The sequence below is a fragment of the Pipistrellus hanaki genome (genome assembly GCF_964339955.1).
Source record: "Pipistrellus hanaki genome assembly, chromosome: 1".
In the NCBI taxonomy this organism is placed as follows: domain Eukaryota; kingdom Metazoa; phylum Chordata; class Mammalia; order Chiroptera; family Vespertilionidae; genus Pipistrellus; species Pipistrellus hanaki.
The window spans coordinates 29588193-29601405 of NC_140503.1; the positions used below are offsets into that span (position 1 = coordinate 29588193).

Sequence of the window (13213 nt, forward strand, 5' to 3'; positions counted from 1 at the left end):
TGAATGGCATTTGTTTTTTAAAATTATTTTCTATTTAAATCTTTCCTTGAGTTCTTATACTGTTTCTTAGCCACCATTAACTTTGTTTTTCTCACTCTCAAAAATTATACCCTGTCCTTTGGTTTATCTAAGTGCTTCATCTTTTATACAGTCTGATTTGACTGGAAATCGTGCTCTGGTTAGCCTCTTAATAGAATAATACGGTTTTGTAGAAAATTATGAAATAGCAATTAAAGCTCTCAGAGTCTGCCTGCACAGGAGTGCTTTGTTAACTTCACTACATACTCTGTTGGCTGAAGGACAGAGTTTCTTTTTGTAAAATAACAACTATCTAAAAGTAGCCTTGGGAATGGTAACTACCGGGGGAAATATGAAAGTTCCATTTTCATCTTCCTGCATCTGATAAGGAATATAAATATACATCCTGGCCAGAATTTGCCTTGGAGGTGACTCTTCAGACCCAAAGGAGATAAGATCTGTGAGCCATTAAGGTAGGCCGCTTGCATGATTGGAAATATAAATACATATGGAAGAGAGTGGAGTGATATCTGGGAAAAGGCATGTAGGAACTGAAGTTACTGCTAAATTTTGAGGATAGGATGTGTCTAAAATAGCTAGGACATGAGAATTAAATTAGAAAGCAAAGAATTCCTTGGTATTAGAAAAGAATTGAAGGTTATGATGATGAAGATTACCAAAAGCCGTTTTTAGATGAGATCAGGAAGAATTCACTGCTTAAGGTTAGGAGCAGATTATTACCATGTGTAATTTACCAGAGGGTAGAGAATCTGGCAGGCACTTTGCCCTTTCCTTAATTATCATCTATAACTATCACACTATGCTTCTATAGTTAATGCTCACTTATTATTCATTTAGCATTGAAGGGTGTCCATAGGTTGTTTTCATGGAGTCAGTGGACCCTCAAATGTTGGCTGCAAGTTTGTGTATTTTATGGTAGAGGAATGCAGTTTTTGATTAAACTTTCAGATATATCTGACTTCAAAATGATTTAAGCTTGATTTTTCCATGTGTGCAGTGCTCTGCTAGGTGCTGCTTTGTTGGAAAATATAGGATGAGATTGTAATGACCCTTTATGGTAGTTACAAAAAATAAAAAATGAAGGGGTTAAAATGATTTCACCAATGAAACTATGTGGGTCTGGAGTTTTCTATGTGGGAAGTTTTTGGTAGTGAATTCAATTTCTTAAGTATATGTCTGACTTTAGATTTTCTTTTTCATCTTGTGTCAGTTTTGGTAGGTTGTTATAATAGTTCTACGGTTTAGAGTTGTAGTCAAATACTTAATCCTTGGAGGTTCTTCACAAAGGTGTATACTAATCTTAATCCCCCCACTGTCCTACCACTCCCTCTCAGTGCCTGGTTTCAATCTTCTTAAAGTTATTGAGACTTGTTTTGTGTCCTAACATGTGGTCTGTCCTAGAAAATGTTCCATGTACACTTGAAATGAATGTATATTCTGCTGTTTTTGGGTGGAATGCTTGGAAGGTATCAGTTAAATCCATCTGATCTAGTAGTATAAGAGTGCATGGTGATTGAGGGGAGAGGAGGGCTGTGTCATTCCAAACACTCCTCTGTTCCACCCAAACTACAGTCTTTGAGATGATCCTGTTCCCTATGATTATGTGACCCCCCCTCCCCCCCACTCCCCCATGCCTCTTCTCTGTCCCACCAGTAGAAGCAGGCAAGCTCTGCCAGCAGTCTTCAAGTTGCCTGGTGAGCAGCAAGGGAGTTAGATGATTTGAACATCACTTCATCTTCATCTTTATGATGGACCCCAATCCTTGAAAGCACTTATTTGTATAGAGGCCATTTCCCCTTTTTGTTGTCCTTTCTGTGTGACCGACAGACCTAGGCCCAGTCCTGCTACTGACTTATCTGTGACCTTAGATGGCCTTAATCCTCTTAAGTGTGTTTATCCCATTGTAACTTTGTAAGTTGTCATGATGTCATTATGACTGTTATTCATGGTACTATCTCTACCACTTCTGCTAGATTTACCTCTTTCTTTTCTGTTTTTCTAGTTACAATGGTTTCTTGCTAGCCTGAAAGCTCTTTGACCCTTCAATGTGACTTCCCATATCTTTTCTCTGATTGTTGGTTTTAAACTTTAATTCTCTCTGGGAATATAATTTTTAATTCTTTTTTTAGGACCCTATGTATTGTGTGAACAATGATATGTACATGTATGTCTCTACTGCCTTAGTTAACCTAAGTATAATTTCTCCTGATATACTTGTTTATTCATGTTCCTACTATGTTAATAATTTACCATTTCTCTCCTGCACACATTTTCTCTGAAGGAATCTGACAGAGATTTTAATGTGTTTAGTGTTTATTTAAATGAGCTAAGAGCCAGTTTTTACTCAGGAAGCAACTGAGCTACTCTTGATTGCTATTTGCTTCATTTATAAGCTATAGTCCTTCTGGCTTAACTGTTACAGATTGTTCAGAGTTTCCAGTGTACTTAAAATTGTTTGACAGCTGTGACTTGTCTAGCACTGATCTGTCCAATACTATTATCTCACTGTAAAGAGCATACTTCAACAGTCTCCTCACTGTTCCAAGTTGGAAACAGAATTTTGTAGAGTAAGTTACAGTACTGCATTCAAGTTCTGTTTTCTTTTTCTCCCACCTTTTAATTTAACTGGAAACAGGGCTATAGGTAGAAAGCAATATTTCTGAAAAAAATCTATCAAGGAAATGAATCTATATATAAAATAGAGAAATATGCAAATTAACCGGGATGCTGTAACAGGTCAACTGGACAGGAGGAGTTTGCATTGTGTAGCGTCAGGGGCAGGGTGGCAGGGGCCTCTGGGCTGGGGGAGGGTCTGATCAGTTGCTGCTTCAAGGGCTGGAGAGTGAGGCAGGGCTGGACAGGCAAGGGCCTGGGGAGCGAAGCAGGGTTGGATCAGCAGCTCAAGGGTGGATGGTGCCACACAATTTCGAATTGCGTGTTGGGCTCCTCGTCATAAAATAATTGGGAAATATTGCCAATGGTACATGCATGGGGACCTTGGATAATTCTAGCATTTGGTGCTAGTTTATGTGGTATAGCTGTCTCTATGCTGAAGAGAGACAGAGAGAGAGAGAGAGAGAGAGAGAGAGAGAGAGAGAGAGAGAGAGAGAGAGAGAGAGAGAGAGAGAGAGAGAGATTTATTGGTCGATTCTCGCAGCAGAAAAGCTGGTTACACCACAGTGTCAAAAGGAGAAAATGTGTGTCCTCTATGTGGAATTTTCAGAGACAGTAATGCTTGAGGCAAGAATTTGGCAAGGAAACAACCTGCAGGCCATTTTCAGGAGGTAGTTGGCTACTGACCAATGTGAAAAGCCAAATTTGATCTGTAGATGAAAATGAGAAATATGCTATCCAGTGATTTCTGCGGAGGATGTTGCCTCTGGAAAGTGAGGAGAAGATAAAGGATTTTTAGAGTAAAAATGCCTTTACAATGATGACTAGAGATGGGGGTTGGCTGAACAGTGGGGAAGGGAAGACTGGAAAGACCAGAGCCTAAGTCAGTAGGCAGGGCCTGGGCAAAAAGGGACATCGGCAGGGATGCCAGGGGTGACACATAGAAGAGAAGATGTTTCTGAATAAAAATAGGACTGGTTATAACTTCTTATTAAGTTGGAGAGCAGGTTTATTTTTAATAAAATGCATAAGCACAATATAATACGAGAGTATGACGTTTCCTGACCCTTTAATAACGTAGGTAACAATCAGGGAGTAGGGGCTAGATAGATAGTATTAGGTACTAAATGAGCTGCTTTGAAATGTGGAATTTCCCTTCCTGAAGAAGTTAAGGCCTTTATGAGAATAGGCCTCTGGAATAATGTAGGCTCCTTTTGTGGGACTGTTGACTTTTCCTCTTAGAAAAGTTAGAACATTTGTTAAGCCTAGACAATAGAGGAGATCTGGAAAATTGAGTTTCACATTTTTATTGGCATACGTACTAAGTGAGGAGCCTGTAATGCCCTGCTCTGGGAAGAAGGAGTAGTTATTTGAGGGGAAAAATAATTGGAAGGCAATGATATTTAAAAGCACATTTAAAGTGGAAGCTAACAGGGTTGCTGGACAGTTCCTTATTCCTAGAGGCCTCGGTTTCTTTCTGAGAAAATTGCCTCTGCACTTCTGCCTTTCACCCAAGATGAGGCTGGCATGCTTCAGTGAGGGTGGGAAGGGAGGGCTCTCTGTCTCCCCCTAGAGTGGCATGCTTTACTATGTTATGAAGAAGTTCTATTAGGTAAGGGGTAATGTTACTCTACAGTCTGATGTAGTTCAGGTATTTTTTTTTTTTTTTAATTCTTATTGTTTAAAGTATTATATAAGTTCTCCTTTTCCCTTCATTGACCTCTCCCTGGTTGACTCCCCCCCCCCAAGCATGTGCCCTCACCTCCTAATGTCTGTGTCCATTGGTTATGCACATATGCATGCATATAAGTCCTTTGGTTGATTTCTTACTCCCTCACCCCTGGCTTTCCCTCATAGGTTGGACAGTCTTTTGGATGCTTCTATGACTCTGGTTCTATTTTTGTTCATCAGTTTATGTTGTTCATTATATTCCACAAATGAACGAGATCATGTGATATTTATCTTTCTCTGACTGGCTTATTTTGCTTAGCATAATGTTCTCCATGTCTATCCAAGCTGTTGCAAATGGTAAGAATCCCTTCTTTTTTACAGCAGCATAGTATTTCATTGTGTAGATGTTCCACAGTTTTCTAATCCACTCATCTGCTGATGGGCACTTAGGCTGTTTCCAAATCTTAGCTATGGTAAATTGTGCTGCTATGAACATAGGGGTGCATATATCTTTTCTGATCGGTGTTTCTGTTTTCTTGGGATATATTCCTAGAAGTGAGATTACTGGGTCAAATGGGAGTTCCATTTTTAATTTTTGGAGGAAATGCCATACTATTTTCCACATTGACTGCACCAATCTGCATTCCCACCAGCAGTGCAAGAGGGTTCCTTTTTCTCCACAACCTCTCTAGCACTTGCCATTTGTTGATTTGTTGATGATAGCCATTCTGCCAGGTGTGAGATGGTACCTCAGTGTCATTTTGATTTGCATCTCTCAGATAATTAGTGACTTTGAGCATGTTTTCATATGTCTCTTGGCTTCCTTTATGTTCTCTTTCAAAAACTGTCTATTTAGGTGATTTGCCCATTTTTGGATTGCTTATCTTTCTTACCGGTGTGTTAAGTTGTATGAGTTGCCTATAAATTTTGGAGATTCAAACCTTATTGGAGATAATATTGGCAAACATGTTCTCCCATGCAGTGGGCTTTCTTGTTGTTTTGTTATGGTTTCTTTTGATGTAGTCCCATTTGTTTATTTTCTCCTTAGTTTCCATTGCCCTAGGAACTGTATCGGTAAAGATATTGCTAAAACAAATGTCTGCTATTTTACTGCCTATAGCTTCTAAGATTTTTATGGTTTCCTGACTTACCTTTATCCATTTTTAATTTATTTTTGTATATTGTGTAAGTTGGTGGTCTAATTTCATTTTTTTTGCATGTATCTGTCCAATTTACCCAACATCATTTATTGTAGATACTGTCTTGACTCCATTGTATGCTCTTGCCTCCTTTGTCAAATATTAATTGCGCATAATTAATGGGTCCATTTTTGAGTTCTCTGTTCTGTTCCATTTGTTTTTATGTCTGTTCTTGTGCCAGTACCAGGTGGTTTTGAGAACAGTGGCTTTGTAATATAGCTTGATATCTGGTATTGTGATCCCTCCAACTTTGTTCCTCTTTCTCAAGATTGCTGCAGCTATTTGGGGTCTTTTTTTTTTTAAATTTCAGATGAATTTTTGGACAGTTTGTTCTAGGTTATATATGCCATTGGTATTTTAATGGGGATTAAATGGGGATTGCTTTAGGTAGTATGGATATTTTAATGATGTTGATTCTACCAATCCATGAACACGGTGTATTCTTCTATTTGTTTGTCTTTCTCTATCTCTTTTTTCAGTGTCTTATAATTTTCTGAGTATAGGTCCTTTACCTCCTTGGTTAAATTTATTCCTAGTTATCTTAGTTTTTTTGTTGCAAAGGTAAATAGGATTGTTTTATTAGTTTCTCTTTTTGTGAGTTCATCATTGGTGTATAAAAAAGCCATAAATTTCTGGGTGTTAATTTTGTATCCTGCTACATTGCTAAATTAATTTATTAATACTAGTAGTTTTTTTTTTTTTGATGGAGTCTTTAGGGATTTCTATGTACAATATCATGTCATCTGTGATTAATGACAATTTTACTTCTTTTCCAATTTGGATGCCTTTTATTTCTTCTTGTCTGATTGTTGTGGCTAGTACTTCCATTACAATGTCAAACAGGAGTGGTGAAAGTGAGCATCCCTGTTTGTTTCTGTTTTTAGGGGAAATGGTTTTAGTTTTTGCCCATTGAGTAAAATGGGAAAAAACTATACGTTGACTGTAGGTTTTTCATATAAGGCTTTTATTATCTTCTATTCCCACTTTTGAGAGTTTTTATCAGGAAAGGGTGTTGGATTTTGTCAAATGCTTTTTCTGCATCAATAGGTATGATTATGTGATTTTTGTCTCTCAATTTGTTTATGTGATGTATCACTTTTATTGATTTGCGGATATTGTACTATCCTTGAATCCCTGGAATAAATCCTACTTGGACATGGTGTATGATTGTTCTAATGTAATGCTGGATCCGATTTGCTAGAATTTTGTTGATGATTTTAGCATCTATGTTCATCAGGGATATTGGTTTGTAATTCTCATTCTTTGTAGTGTCTTTATCTGGTTTTGGGAGTAGGGTAATGCTGGCTTCATAGAAAGAACTTGGAAGTATGCCTTCCTCTTGAATTTTTTGGAATAGTCCGAGAAGGATAGGTTTTAGTTCTTCTTTGAATATCTGGTAAAACTTCCCTGTGAAGCCATCTGGTCCAGGGCTTTTGTTTGCTGGAAGTTTTTTTTGTTTTGTTTGTTTAAAAAAAAAAAATATATATATATATATATATATATATATATTATTGATATTTTACAGAGAGGAAGAGAGAGGGATAGAGAGTTAGAAACATCGATGAGAGAGAATCATCAATCAGCTGCCTCTTGCACACCCCCTACTGGGGATGCGCCCGCAACCAAGGTACATGCCTCTGACTGGAATCAAACCTGGGACCTTTCAGTCCGCAGGCCGATACTCTATCCACTGAGCCAAACCAGTTTCGGCTGTTTGCTGGAAGTTTTTTGATTATTGTTTCAATTTCATCAGTAGTTATCAGCCTATTCAAATTTTTTTTTTTTTTTAAATTCTTCTTGATTGAGTTTTGAAAGATTGTATTTTTCTAGGAATATGTCCAATTCTTCAATGTTGTAGTTTGTTGGACTAGGGTTGTTCGTAGTATATTTTTACAATCCTTTGTATGTCTATGGGGTCAGTTGTTATTTCATCTCTTTCATTTCTGATTTTATTTGGGTCCTCTCTTTTTGTTTCTTGGTGAGCCTGGCTAGAGGTTCACCAACCTTGTTTATCCTTTCAGAGAACCAGCTCTTGGTTTCATTGATCTTTTGTATTTTTTTTTTTTTTTGTCTCTATGTCATTTATTTCTGCTCTGCTCTTTATTATCTCCTTCCTTCTGCTCACTCTGAAAAATATTTCATTTCCATTTGCCTGAAAGATATTTTTTCATTCCTTCAATCTCAACCTGTGTGCATCCCTTGTTCTAAGTTGGGACTCCTGCAGACACCATATATATGGGTCATTTTTTCTTATTCAGGCACTGGATGTCTTTTGATTGGAGCATTCAGTCCATTTATGTTCAAGGTTATTATTGATAGATACTTGTTTGTAGGACTTAGTCCCCTGCCCTGCTTTTCTTGTTGCTCTCTTTCTAATTTGTTAAGTTGTAGAGTTAGATGATTTACTACCTTCCTTCCTCCCTTCCTTCCTTCCTTCCTTCCTTCCTTCCTTCCTTCCTTCCTTCCTTCCTTCCTTCCTTCCTTCCTTCCTTCCTTGCTTTGCTTTGCTTTGCTTTGCTTTGCTTTGCTTTGCTTTGCTTTGCTTTGCTTCTTTTTTTTATTTTATTTTTAGGTAGGCCTGTAGAACTATAAACTTCCCTCTCAGGACTGCTTTCATTGTGTCCCATAGATTTTGGATTGTTGTGTTTTTATTGTCATTAGTTTCTAGGATGTTTTTAATTTCTTCTTTGATCTCTTTGGTAACCCAATCATTGTTTAACAACATGATTTTCAGCTGCCAAGGGTTTGAATTTTTTGGATTGTTTTTATTGTAGTTGGTTTCTAATATAATGCCATTGTGGTCTGAGAAGATGGTTGATACAATTTCAATGTTATTGAATTTGGAGAGACTTCTACTTGTTACCCAATATATGGTCTGCCTTTGAAAATGTCCCACGTGTACTTGAGAAGAATGTATATTTTATATTTTTGGGGTGAAATGTTCTAAAGATGTCAATTAAGTCAATCCGATCTAGTGAGTCATTTAGGATTGCTGTTTCTTTGCTGATTTTTTTGTCCAGAGGACTTATCCAGTGATGTCAGTGGGGTATTGAAGTACCCTACTATGATTGTATTGTTGCTGATCTCTCCCTTGGTTTCTTCCAGAAGTTTTTTTTTTTTTTTTTTTTTTTTTAATGTATTTGCGTGCCCCTATATTGGGTACATATATGTTTACCAGAGTTATATCTTCTTGTTGTCTTGTTGTGTCGATCCCTTTAGTATTATGCAGTGGTCTTCCTTATCTCTTGTTATGGCCTTCACTTTGAGGTCTATTTTGTCCGATATAAGTATTGCTATCCCAGCTTTTTTTTCCATTTCATTTGCCTGAAAAATATTTTTCCATCCCTTCAATCTCAGTCTGTGTGCATCCCTTGTTCTGAGTTGGGTCTCCTGCAGACACTATATATATGGGTCATGTTTTCTTATCCATTCAGGCAATCAATGTCTTTGGATTGGAACATTCAATCCATTTATATTTAAGGTTATTATTGATAGGTACTTGTTTTTAGCCATTTTTATTTTTTGTGCCTGTGTTCCTTCTTCCCTTTTTATTTCTATTTTTTTTAAAAAAAATAAGATAAAAAAATATTTTATTGATTTTCTACAGAGAGGAAGGGAGAGAGATAGTTAGAAACATCGATGAGAGAGAGGCATCGATCAGCTGCCTCTTGCACGCCCCCTACTGGGGATGTGCCCGCAACCAAGGTACATGCCCTTGACCAGTATTGAACCTGGGACCCTTCAATCTGCAGGCTGACACACTATCCACTGAGCCAAACTGGTTTTGGCTTATTTCTCCTTTATACAACAGCCCCATTAGCATTTCTTGAATTGTTGGCTTGGTAGTGATAAACTCCCTTAGTTTGTTTGTTTGTTTGTTTATTTATTTATTTTGTCTGTGAAGCTCCTGATCTCCCCTTCAATTCTGAATGATAGCCTTACTGGATAGAGTATGCTTGAATTTAGTCCCCTGCCCTGCATTACTTTGTATCCTTCTTTTCATTTCTTTCTAGTCTGATGTGTTTCTGTTGAGAAATCATTTGATAATCTAATGGGAGATCTCTTGTGGGTAACTCTCTGTCTCTCTCCTGCAGCCTTTAAAATTCTCTCTTTGTCATTAAAATTTGCCATCATAATTACGTTGTGTTTTGGTACAGGTGTTTTTGGGTTCATCTTGTTTGAGACTCTGTGCTTGTGTGACTTTCTTCTTCCCTAAAACAGGGACGTTTTCTGACATAATTTTTTCAAGTAGATTTTCTAACCCTTGCTCTTTTTCTTGTCATTCTGGCACCCCCTATTATACGTATGTTGCTTTGTTTCATGTTGTCCCAAAGCTCCCTTAGGCTCTCCTTTTGCTTTTTAATTTTTTTCTCCAGTTGCAGTTCAGATTGGATGTGTTTTGCTGCCATTTTCTACTTCACTAATTCTGCCCTTCGATTCTTCTAGTCTACTGTTGAAACCTTCCATAGTGTTTTTTATTGTAACTATATTACTCTTCATTTCCTCTTGATCTTTACATAAGTTGTTGATTTTCTCATCCATCTGGTTTATGAACTGCATGAACCTCATTCTGAATTCTTTTTCTGACAAATTGCATGCCTCCATTTCATTTAGTTCCCTTTCTGGTGATTCCTCCTTTTCTTTCCATGGGAGTTGTTTGTCTCCTTATTTTTGCACTCACTGAAGGATCTAGTCATCAAGTTGCACTTGGCCTATGACTGCAGCGGCATACTTGGCGGCAGGTTGCACGGTCATTAGGCCTGGGGTTGATGTGCCAGGCTTGGTGGTGATTCACGCAGTTGTGGCATATGCGTGAGGCATCTGTTGTTGCTGCCTGGGGTAGCATTGGGCTTGGCAGTGACCAGTGCAGTTGTGGCATCCGGGGGTGCTGCATGAGGCTTGGTTGTTTGCATGTGGATGGGGCACTTGGGGTTCCTGTGTACGGTTTGGCTATTTGCACGTGGACACAGAGCCAGATTTGCTGTGTACGGGTTGGCTGTTCACTTGTGAACGGGGCGCCTGGGATTGCTGTGTAAGACTTGGGTGTTCATGCATGGTTGCAGAGCTTGCGGTTGCTGCATAAGGCTTGGTTGTTCATGTTCGGATGTGTCAACCGGGGTTACTGCATAAGACTTGGATGTTTGCTTGCAGTTGCAGCGCATAGGCCTAAAGTGTCTAGCTGGTGGGAGGGGAGCGCACTCTGGAACTCACAAGAGCTTGTGGCCGGGGAGGCTGGTGTCGTGGTGCTCATGGTTCCGCAGCTGAGGGATCAGGCCCCTGGCCGCAGTGGCTATAGGGTCCCAGATGGTGTCCGAGGGCAGCCTGGGTGGAAGCGAGGCTGTGCTCCCAGTCATGGCAGCTCTCCCTTTAAAGATGGCATGGCCTCTGTGGCAGAGCCAGCTCTCCTATGAGAGATTGCAGCGGTAGTAGAGTCTACCTGGCCAGAGGAGCATGGTCTGTCAACCTCCAAAAGTCCCGTGGAATCTAACCGTCCCACACACACACACACACACACACACACACACACACACACTCCCCTTTCGCTCCCTCACTCATTCACACTCCCTCCCTGCTGTCCTGCCGGCCGCCATCTTCTTCCTGGAAACAACTTTTAACTCCAGGTATGTTTTTGTTTTCATCTCTCACCAGCTAGCTCAGGTTTTGTCCAGCTCATGAAAGGCCACAGGCATGCACCCAGTGGGGGACAGTGACAGTTTTGGCAGTGTTTCCTAATTACAAATAAAAACACATATTCAGTAGCCAGAAATGTTTATCAGGAGCCTTAAGTTTGAGAGAATTTTGAGACAGCACAAGCATATATTAAAAAAATATATATATATTTTTATTGATGTCAGAGAGAGGAAAGTATATCAATGATAAGAGAGAATCATTAATTGACTGTCTCCGAGTGGGGATTGAACCATGACCTTCTGATTTATAGGTTGATCCTCAAACACCAAGCCCTATTGGCCGGGCTCACACACGCATGTTTTAAATTTGTCAAAAGGTTTAATTTTTCTTTCAGTTTTAGCTGATTTTGAGCCATAAAGTGGTCAAATTAGATATTATAATGCAGTAGGTCCTCGAATTACTTCAGAAATCCGTTCTTACAGTGTGATGTAACATTATTTTCGCCATAAGTTGCAACCCACCTACATAAGCACCTATGCCACTCACATGACCACATACATAGCAGTAAAGAAGTGAAACAGTAAAAAAAAAAAAAAAAAAAAAAAAAAAAAAAAAAAAAAAAAAAAAAAAAAAATTAAAAGATAACAATTTCTGACCTTTACTTGTGGTAAATAAATAATCCTATAAAAAAAGAGAGAAATATGCAAATTGGGCTGGGACATCATGACCAACTCAGGAAGCTGTGGCATGACCAGCTCAGAGCCCTCCCTCAACTCTGGTGCCACCCAGCTCCCAGGTCACTCCCGTCGGGAGTTTGAGGGCAGGCATACCATGCAGCCTACCCTGGGAGTGAGGCCCTGGCGGGAGTTCGGTGCCGCCTAGCTCCAAGGCAGGCACACTGCACCTCCTGCCCTGCAAGCAAGGCCCCAAGCAGACCTATGGACACACCCAGGGATGTGTGCTCTGAGCTGCTGTAGCTAGACTGTGGCTTAGGCACGCTTCCCATCAATAGGACATCCCCTGAGGCCTCCCAGACTGTGAGAAGGGGCAGGTTGGGCTGAGGGACACCCATCCAGCGCACAAATTTCGTGCACTGGGCCTCTAGTAAAAAACATAAAGGACATATGTACATATATTGAAATGACAGTTTTTTTTCTTTAAATAAATAAATGGGAGATGGCAACATAGCAATGAAACGACATACGTTGAGTCTGACATAACCTGAGGACTACCTGTTTGTTATATGCTCTCAAAAAGCCCTGAATTGTTACTGTTTTTATCAATTTATGCACTTTGGTTCTTACAGAAATCACTTCATTTACCCGCTGTAATTCTTTTATAGATTTTAGGAACTATAGTTCATGCACAATAAAAGGTAGTGAATACCTGGTATTACAGACTAGTCTGTGTGTGGGGCTGAGTGCTGGACTGTGAACACCAGCAGTCTGAGAGCCGGCTCTGTATTTATGCACAGTAAGCACTCTGACTATCGCAGTGTTTACACCTCTATTCTTGGATTTCAAGACTTAATATCAACAGTCTTCATTTGGGGATTCACTGCTACATTTCCAATTTTGGAGACAGTACAATGTAGTTTTTTTTTTTTGTGAAATATTATTTCCCTGTGATAGTTTTGTGTAGGGATAACAGACTAGAGGAATTAATTTAACATTACTATCACCATTTTAGCAGCTAAAAAGTTGCCTGCTATTTTTAGCAAAGTTTAATCTTGAAATAGGAGCCTAATGGAGTGGAGGGTTCTTGATTGGAATCTGTGGATAATAAGGTGGGGAGGCAGGGATGGGTCTATATTATCGAGTTCTTGGTAAGGTGAGTAGAAGAGGTTAGATTTAATCCTGTAGACAGCAAGCAGGAAGTTGCTAAGGTTTTTGAACAGGAGATGAAATGTAAATGGTATTCTTTTTCTTTCTTTAGCCCCCCGAAACAAAGTCTGTACCCTTCTTCCAGTTCTTTTAGAAGGTTTAGGCTGGTAGATTTAACTCAGGATGGCTGATGACAGAGGACTAGAGGGCTGTTGTTCTAGCCTTGTCAGATGGTAG

The 13213-nt window shown here is 39.2% G+C and overlaps 1 protein-coding gene across 2 annotated transcripts in view; it reads left to right on the forward strand.

Annotated features, from left to right (window-relative positions):
- The window catches only part of PPP2R5E (protein phosphatase 2 regulatory subunit B'epsilon), a 139230-nt gene that overhangs the window by 66319 nt on the left and 59698 nt on the right, over positions 1 to 13213 (forward strand). The window lies entirely within an intron of this gene.